Genomic DNA, 10,193 nt, shown 5'->3' with positions numbered 1-10,193 from the left:
CATCAATATTGTGAACATGTAAAAAGATCCAGGATCAAATTTTGTTAGAAACATGTTTGAATTTGATCGTGAGCTTGCTCAGAAGGATTTATACAGTGGGGGATTTACAAAGGTGGGTTTATAAAATAATAAAAATAAAAATTTAGATTTTTAGGAGCAAAACAGTAACAATGCAGTCACATGACAAGTATCTGCATAACTAATCATATGTTAAATAGTTGCAATTCAAATTTATGTATGAGATAGCCAAGATGATTGTCTATAAAATGATATTAGTCTGATGTTCATAGCAATAGTAGATGGTGTGACATGGAGCATAAAAGTCAAAAGTTCAGAACATTGTTACCCTTTTGCTCATCAGTGTAACTGCAGAATTATCTATAGTCTATTACTATGGAGATACGTAGGCTACAGAAAATACTGTAGATAGGTTTAGTTGCAACTGGTGCCCTCTGCTGGTCAGTGAGCCACACAAAATGTTACAAAACAAAATATCACATAAAATGCATGTAGAGGCTATGTGGGACAGTATTGCTAAGACTAGGTGAGAAATAATGCTTGTCTTTGCTGAGGTCAAAATAGACATATTAATAAAAGGATAAATAAAAGCATTGCTAAGTTAATGTCTTAATACATAGTATTTGTCAGTGATAAGTACTTCAATGTTATTCATCACATAATAATGTGTGTACTTCACATGACCATGGATTGATTTTCATCCACTGTCAGCAAGCAGAATGAGTGATTTAGAAAACATGAGGAACTGATAAAGTATATTGAATGATTATATAACTTTTTACTATATAAACAACAACATTTCTGTCTCAATATTGGTCTGAAAGTGGACAACCCCTTTAATTATTTACTTACATATTTAGGCTTTCATATTGTTAGGGAATTGCTAGATGACAATTCCCCAGAAGTTGCTGGAGAACCCTGGAGGAAGGGGCACAAGGGACAGTGAATCCTAAGCTGAAGCCCCCCACTGTCCCTTCCTATTGCCAGGCCCAATCCTACGTAATAGGCGGCAACTCGAAGACGGTCCCTTCCTATATATGTGATACACAAAAACGCAGAAAAGACGAACAACAACAAAGGGAGCTCAGCTAGCCAGGGTTCGGTAACAGTTGTGCAATGAAGTGCCAAATCGAAGTCCAAAAGAATAGTCAGTAGGGAAAGTCAGAGGTCAAGGATAAGAATACAAGTAATTTAACAGCACGAGAAGCCAGCAAGCACGAGGCAATAACAGGCACCAGTGTGAATGTGAGCCAAGACTAAATAGGGGAGCTGAACCCGTCCTGGACCTGACAGGAAGGCAGGCTGCCAATCACAGGGCAAGACAAAATGTAACCACTTAATGGACAGAGGCAAGCAAGGGCAGAAGACGGGTGTGGTGCAAATTGAATTACAGAACTAGAGACGTGTTCACACAGTACAATTAAAAACTCTAAGCATATTATCAAACTGCACATGCCTCCTGCGCCGCAGCATGCGAGCAGAGGGTGGCGCAGAGACCCAAACAGGCAGAGATGTTACACATATACGCCACACTTTGCAGTGATGTGTTGATGACTAGTGGTAGTTTTCTTTTTTAATGTAGATTGTGAGCCCGATATAGAATGGAAGGAAATCCACGCAAACACAGGGAGAACATACAAACTCCTTGCAGAAGTTGTTCCTGCTGAGATTTGAACCCAGGACTCCAGTGCTAACCACTGAGCCACCATGTTGCCCCTAGTGGTAGATATCTGACAGTGAACTGCATTCATACCTATAACCCCATGCTCATGACTGTGTTTTTTGTACAGGACACATAACTAAGGCCTAAAGCTACATGCACACAACTATGTGCCACGAACAGATCTGTGAAACATGAATTGGATGGTATGTATGTGCCACCCATGTGCCGTCTATATTTAAATGATGGATACCTGATTGCAAAATAAACAGGAATAGGACCTGCTGCAGATTTTTTGGCTCTGCCCTACAGCCTCCACACAGATTCATGATAGCATACAAATGAATGGGTTTGTATGCTATCCATTATTATGGATCTGTAATAATGCCTAGCACATAGACCAAAATTATGGTCGTTGGCATGAAACATAAAAATGACACCAGCCCTTCCTGCCTGGAGATCACATATATAATTATATTCTCTCAGTCAGTAGATCTCAAGACGGACCCAAAAACGTATGTGCCATGACTGCCTTAAGTAAATGATAACAGAATTTTTAAAAAAAATAAGCTGAGCATGCAGTAATATCTCATAACCAGTTCAATAATGTATGAGGTATACTTATAGAAAGAACATGTTGGCTCCTAAACCCCTACCAACCACCTCAATACTTGTCCCTCTTCCATATCTCCCAACCATCCCGGATTCAGTGGGATAGTCTTGGATTCCAGGAACAGCCCTGATATTCTGGTCAGCGGGAGGTATGTCCCGTTTCAAGTCATTTGAAAGTTGGGAGGTGTGCTCTTCTCTGCTTCAGTTATATCTTAAAGGAGTGTTCCTACCTCACCAACAGGATAAGAGATTATTAAAGTGGGATCTGAGTGCTGGGACCCCACCAATCCAAAGAATGGAAGGTCTGAATGAAGTAGTGGTTTGAAAGGCATGCCCGAATCTGCAATTTATTTCCTACCCTGTGGATACAGCATAAATTGGATTTCTGTTGGATTAAAGGGGTTGGCCACTTTCAGACCAATATTGACAAACAAATGTACAATAAAAAGTTATACAATTTTCCAATATACTTTCTGTATTCCTCGCGGTTTTCTAGATCTCTGCTTGCTGTCATTCATTCTGTTACTTCTAGTGGATAAAACTCTGACCCTGGTCATGTGATTTACGGTCCATGGTCATGTGATGAGCACACAGGTGCCTCTCGTTAGAGTCACAGCACAATAATCAGACAGCTGCCTGGTAATCAGCTGTGCACCTGTGTGCTCGTCACATGACCATGGACCGTAAATCATATGACCATGGACCGTAAATCACATGACCATGGTCAGAGTTTTATCTTCTAGAAGTAACAGAATGAATGGCAGCAAGCAGAGATCTAGAAAACTGAGGAATTTATACAGAAAGTATATTGGAAAATTGTATATCTTTTTATTGTACATTTGTTTGTCAATATTGGTCTGAAAGTGGCCAACCCCTTTAAGAACAGGACATTGACTTGACCATTCTGAAACTTTATATTTCTATAACCCCTTAATAGTATGGAGGATGTCAGGTATTTAAATATGGCAGTCGCTCAGGAGCCATTCTGATCCCAGGTATTAGGTGCCTGCTGCCACCATTTTTCATAAGATCATTGCCGCCCAGAATGAGATCCAGTGCCAGCGAACATTTGCTATGACAACCAAGAGCCTATTTAAGGCTCCCAGGCTTGTCTCTCATTAACTTGTATTGCAAACAGCTTTATGCAGCCTGTAATACAAGTGCTGGTAATTTGCAGTGCATTAGCTTTGCATTGCATTGTACTAGTAATCAGATCCCCTGAGGTTCAAGACTCCTAAGTGGTCTAATGCATACAGTAAAAAAAAAAATATATATAGGGAATTAAAAATTCAAATCACCCTTCTTTCTCTAAAACAGATATAAATGAGAACAAATTCTGTGAAACATACACATTATGTATTCCTGTGTGTGAAAACACCTGGTCTACAAGTTTACGGAAATTTTTTTTTAAAAAACCCAGAAAACACAATCAAAAGAGCAGAACCATTTTCTCAATGTTTTGCCTCTCATAAAATTTTTTTTAAAAAAGTGATGAAAGTAATAGACATTCTCCATATTGGCTTTTTTATGGGATTAAAATGTAAATAAAACTATATAACTTTGGTATCCTTGGAATTGTATTGACCCATAGAATACAGGTGACAAACAAACAAAGCCAGTAAGAAAGTCCCACAAACGCAGTTTTTCTTCAATTTAGATTTTGTCTCCAGTTTCCCAATACATTATTTGGAAGAATAAAAGCTACAATTACAAAGTACAATTGTGCAATCATTAAGCTCTGTGAATGAAAAAATAATAAATCAAAAAAATCTGCGCAGGGTGAAGGGTTTAAAGAGGACCCTTCATGTTCTCAAGAAAGTGTTGTTTTATATACTGCTAGAAAGCCGACAATGCCCTGAATTTAATGCGCTGTCGGCTTTTCCAGTTATACGCCCCAGAGCTGGAGATATTGGTGCCGTTAGTTTCGGCACCTATATCTCCCCACTATCAGAAAGGCGCCCCTCATAGCTCAGTGTCATCGCCATAAGGAACCCCTCCTGACTGTACTCTAACATAGCAATGTACTGTCAGATGGGGCGTTCCTTACCACCCAGCGATGACACTGAGCTATGAAGAACTCCTTTCTAACAGTGGGAAGATATTGATGACAAAAACTAACGGCAGCGATATCTCCAACACTGGGTTAAATACCGGGAAAGCTGACATCCACTAAATTCAGGGCCCTGTCAGCTTCTAGCAATGTATAAAACCGCACTTTCATGAGGACACAAAAGGTCCTCTTTAAAGCATACTTCCATATTATATTTTGGTATGATGATTTTCTGTTGGAATGTAGTGTTTTCCTTTCCCCAAATATTACACTTCTCATTTATACAAAAAAAGCTCTATTTTGGTCTTATCGTCCACAACACATTGCTCTAATAGTCTTTTGGCTTGATCTGTTGATCTTTTACAAATTGAAGATGGCTAATAGCAGTTACATTGGGTTCCTTTTTGACCTCATACACTATTATGCACCTTGCTCTTGGCGTGATTTCTCTTTGGTCAATGGCTCTAGGGGATAATAATAATCTTGAATTTCCTCAGTTTATACACAATCTCACAGACTGAAGATTGGTGGAGTCCACTCTTTAGAGATGATTTTGTAACCCTGTCCACCATAAACTATTTAGCTTCGACTGAGTGAGCCAGACCTCCACCTATCCAATACTGATGACCTATGCTAATAATATGCAAAAATTATTAAAACGTTTTGAAGCTTTATTCACATTTCTTGCAAATTCCATCACATTTGATGGTAAAAATTCCAGGCTATTTTTTTAATGTTGGATACTATAATGAAATCCCATGGGCCCCATTAAAAGTCAGTGGGTTCTGTTGGGTGTCGTTGGTCTAGTACAATAAATTCAGCACTGTGTTTTTTAAGAGAAGCCACAACACATATGTGAATAGCGCCTGGCTTCCTTGAGGCACTTGGCTGAAACTTCTTTGCCTAAGGGTTACTTGGCTTGGAAAGGTTGGAAAACACTGCAGTGTTTTGGGAGCAAGGCAGCAACTCTTGTTTTTAACCTGAAGGTTTTTTCTATTCTTCTTTTCTAAGCTCCTGCACATTCCAGATTCTATTCTTAGTCTCCTCTGTCATCATGCTTAGTTTATGAAGGACATGTCTAATTTTATCCTTTTTTTTATCTCAGCAGCTCCTTCCAGATTCTCCTCTCGAGATCCCTGGTGTTTTCCAGTTGAGCATTGTCTGTACGGTAATACTCAAAGACCTTCTTTTAGATAAGACACCTTCTTTCCTGAAGGAATGTGCTGGATTCTGCTGATTTTCAGCAAAGGAAATCTTCACAAAGTAGTCAGTATTTAGCTGTTGGTACCAATGAATGAATGGATGCAGTAAGTACAGGAGATCCCATTCTCTTGAGTGACTTGTAGGAAACCTCTCACTGCGATGCATAGAGATATATTGTTCATCAACTGTGATCTGCCCTGAGGAAAATTATATCTCCAGATCCTTCTAAGGTGTCCACCATGATGTCATGCAGTCAATGCAGAAGCCATGTTCACACTTTAATGTCCCAGGATCTTTTTAGATGTTAATATACAGTAAATGGAGCAGCTCAGTTCATCCCTCAGATTAGCATAATTTATTTCTCAAGAATAGCCATCATATATGACACAAACTGGGGGGATTTATTAAATCTGGGACATTGTATACTTGTCTTAATTCTGTGAGCACTGCCAACAGATGTGCCAGACTTTTTGGGAGGTTCTGGTCTCTTAATAACTCAGGTACACTGCGAAAGGTCCTAGCTTAGTTCTAACTCACTTCAGTTTTATGGCAAATCTACAGTATATCTTGCTTCGATCCCTCTCCCACTCAGTCCTCTTTACCCAAAAGTGACAAACCGGTTGTAAAAGTGCTGTGCAACAAAAAATGGAACACTTTTGCACCAGAAAATTGGGGTGAGCATTTTGGTAAATTGCCCCTCTGTGTGGGTTGAGGTAGTGCGCTACATTTCCATCAAGGGTTACAATGATCTTAACATCTTGTTTATACCTCAGCATACACATGTAATAATATATTGCAGGACTTTGTGCTTCTTAGGGCTCGTTCACACGGAGTAAACGCGCCGCGCATTGTGGCGCGTTTACGGCGCGTGTATGCCGCGGTTTTTTACGGTGCGCGATTACGCCGCGTGTACGCCGCGTTTTTTTACGGTGCGCGATTACGCCGCGTTAACGCGCACCGTAAAAAAACGCGGCGTACACGCGCCACAATGCGCGGCGCGTTTACTCCGTGTGAACTAGCCCTTATATTGTAGAGGTTAGTACGCGATGGATTCCAGTACTTTAGCAACCTGTAAAAGCGGTATGCCTACCTTAAGAAGTTATGTCAAATTCTCAAGATATGTCGTAAGTGTCTGATACATACAGTCCTATGAAAAAGTTTGGGCCCCCCTATTAATCTTAATCATTTTTAGTCATAAATATTTTGGTGTTTGCAACAGCCATTTCAGTTTGATATATCTAATAACTGATGGACACAGTAATATTTCAGGATTGAAATGAGGTTTATTGTACTAACAGAAAATGTGCAATATGCATTAAACCAAAATTTGACCGGTGCAAAAGTATGGGCACCTCAACAGAAAAGTGACATTAATATTTAGTAGATCCTCCTTTTGCCTCTAGTCGCTTCCTGTAGATTTTAATCAGTTCCTGGATCCTGGATGAAGGTATTTTGGACCATTCCTCTTTACAAAACAATTCAAGTTCAGTTAAGTTTGATGATCGCCCCATCAGAGCCTGAACCCCACATTCACCCCTCTGACTCCCACAAAGTCTACACCCCATATACCCCTCTTGCCCACACACAGCCTGCATGTTCTCTTCTCTCTTGACCTTCCATTAGACACTATTCATCAAGGGTCCTTTAGTCTAGTATGAACATAAATTTGTTCCTAGCGGTCGTGAAGCCATGTCATTTACCTGGATAAAAAGAAGCCTATGTTTTAATCGAGGTTACAAACTATCTATGTGCCAAATTTCATTCAAATCTGTTCAGCCGTTTTTGCGTGATTGAGGAACAAACATCCAAATACACAAATGTTCACATTTATAATATTAGTAGGATATTGCATATTCTAAAGTGTCGATAGTGTCTTTTGGCCTTCTTCAACAGATCACTACTAACTTTGCCACTTCCCTCTCTTTTCTTCTACTAGATAGACGTTTATCAGTATATAAGGGTAATACACTATTTTCACAGCTTCTGGGGGGCTGGTGAAGATATTGTGCTTAATTTTCTGGATGACCTGATTGGAAAGGTTTGGAGACTGGGACAACCATATTAAAGTGACAGAAATATTTTATATATAGTTGTAATTTTCCTTTCCCCAGTCTTTTAAGTATTTAATAAAGACTTTTTACCCAACAGGGCCTAACAATTGGCATCTCTGAAGGATACGAAGAGAGTAAAATCTATCCTCAATCCTGAATGGGTTAATAAGCATTTAGCAAGTTCTTTGCATTGGTAACATGGAATCGTTGTATCCTCAGATTTACACTTATTCTTCCTTATGCAAAAAGAGAAATATGAAAGAGCGTTGGAGTAGGAACTACATGACATGTCTTAATGGCTTACTTTGTACTGATGTCTTTTGTAGGAGAAACTTCACAATACAGTGTCACTGACATGGAGGGAGTATCCTCATGGAATGTGATCTTGGTCCTCCTTCAGCCATACTGCCTGTATTAACCCTTGTATTACTATGCACACAGATTCAAAACTTGAAAGTCCTGGGCCTCAATGTAAAACCTGTAACAGGTTATAGTATTTGCCTCTTGATATGGGGCAGATGGACCTTTATTACATCCACAGGGTCCAGGGTGATCGCAACCCTGAGAGTGAACACATATAGGCTGCGAGGTGGCGCCTTGAGTCTTTTATTTCTCCTTAGTTTATGTGTTAAAGGCACACTATAGTAGAGGTTGTAGTTCTCCATTATAGAGACTAGAGATGAGCGAACACTGTTCGGATCAGCCGATCCGAACAGCACGCACCCATAGAAATGAATGGAAGCACCTGTGACGCCGGCAAGCTGTATTTCTATTCTGAGTCTATGGGACATTAATACCTTGCTCCAAACATAATTGTCTATGACTGTAAGATTTTGGACTGTCATGGTGGGCGTTGGAGTTTCACAACTGGAAAGTCACAGTTTTCAGACTGTTAACCATCAAGTTACACAAATATCTGTTCCCATTGTCTCCCTTTTGCTCTTGGTTGGTTATACAACTTCAAAAAGTTCTGTGCACTGGGCAGATATCTCAGAAATGACGTGTTGCTGTAGCTGTGGGAGATGTAGACAGGGAGGGCACGCCTGACAGTCAACACACTCTGAGGATGCGCTGAACCTGGGACTGTCCTGTGCTCATTCATCATATATCTCAGAATGGAGGGAGTTTTCGGGGCAATGGAGAGATTTGCAATTCTATCAGTTGTCTTCCTCTTCTTCCCTACATGGGCAGCGGTGAGTACCAGCAATCTCTCAGATGATAAGGGATGTGATGGCAGAACAGTCTGCGGACTGTGATATCCTAGTAGTTATCTTGTCCAGTAATTACACTGCTACATACACCAGAGGAAGAATGCCACCTATCACCCTATCACATGCACCGGTTTTGGTTTTTTATTGCATGAACTAGCCCAGATTTACTAATAGACAGGCAGTCTGATAATACAGCAGATTTCACATAGTGCCTGTTGCATGATGATAAATCTGGCGTATCTAGAAATTGTCTAATCTACGTTTACACCATGGTTTAGCTGCCTATCTTTGAGTTAGAATTTTACGACATAATCTTGGCACATTGTGGCGCATTTAAGCCGTGTCCCTTTTTTCTGAGAAAAAGCTTAACACAAACTAGATATAACAAACTGCAAACAACATGCTATCAGAAACAAAGCATACTTCTACGATGAAATTCTTCCTGTTGGTTTATAACTGTATGAGATTCACCGGGCTGAGATGTATTATTGAATTCTAAGTGAATGTTCTGAGATTTGCAGTGGAAACAAGACGAAGTAGGAATAAGGAATGAGAACAGAAAGAGAGGAAAATGCACCATTTTTGTTGCTACAAAGATGGGGAGGGGGGTACATTGTGAATGTCAAATGAGATTTATTTATCCTGGAAAACCAGTTCACAAAATGAACAGCAAGCGATAGACTCCATATAAAGTGATGACTTTGTTGAACCTATTATAATAGATACAAGAACCCTACTATGTTATGCCTGTGGTTTGGCTTGCAGGCATCTTTAATGCAGTATTCCCAGGTTTTCAGACAACAACCAGTAATAATAAATCTCCTGATATAGTAACTAGCCGGATATGTAAGATTGTACCACATAGCAGAGCAGTACAATTCCTAAATCTGTAGTTTGTAGATAATGATGGGGCCTAGTAAGAGAACGATGGACTGGTTTACACTGTTTCTCCATTGCCTGCCTGCTTGCCTGTGTCTGTGTCTGTGCTGGTAAAGAGATCACTGATGTATTGTTCCAAGTCATGCTTTGGCCGGGAAGGGGTGTCACTGACGTTGTGATGTGAAATGTGCCATGTACCTGCAGAACACAGGCTGTCTGCGGTGAGAGTGAGCGATTCTAGAGCTGGGCACCACTATGCATGGTCTTCTAAGGACAAATAACACGCATACAGCAAATAGCTGCAGATCCAGAACAGGGGCATAACTCAAATATCTATCGTGTGGTTGCAATGCCAGCTATTTTCTGATAATATTGTAGCAAAGCAATTCAGACTCACCTGTGAGTGGACTACTTCAAGAACCACTACATAGGGATGCACATATACACTTGTTTTCAATGCACAATCTCCGTTTAATAGACATTAATGTACAAAGATGATCCCCACTACT

This window comes from Leptodactylus fuscus, chromosome 6 (genome assembly GCF_031893055.1).
Source record: "Leptodactylus fuscus isolate aLepFus1 chromosome 6, aLepFus1.hap2, whole genome shotgun sequence".
Taxonomy (NCBI): Eukaryota; Metazoa; Chordata; class Amphibia; order Anura; family Leptodactylidae; genus Leptodactylus; species Leptodactylus fuscus.
The sequence above is the reverse complement of the archived record's forward strand: the minus strand, read 5'-3'. Positions refer to the sequence as shown.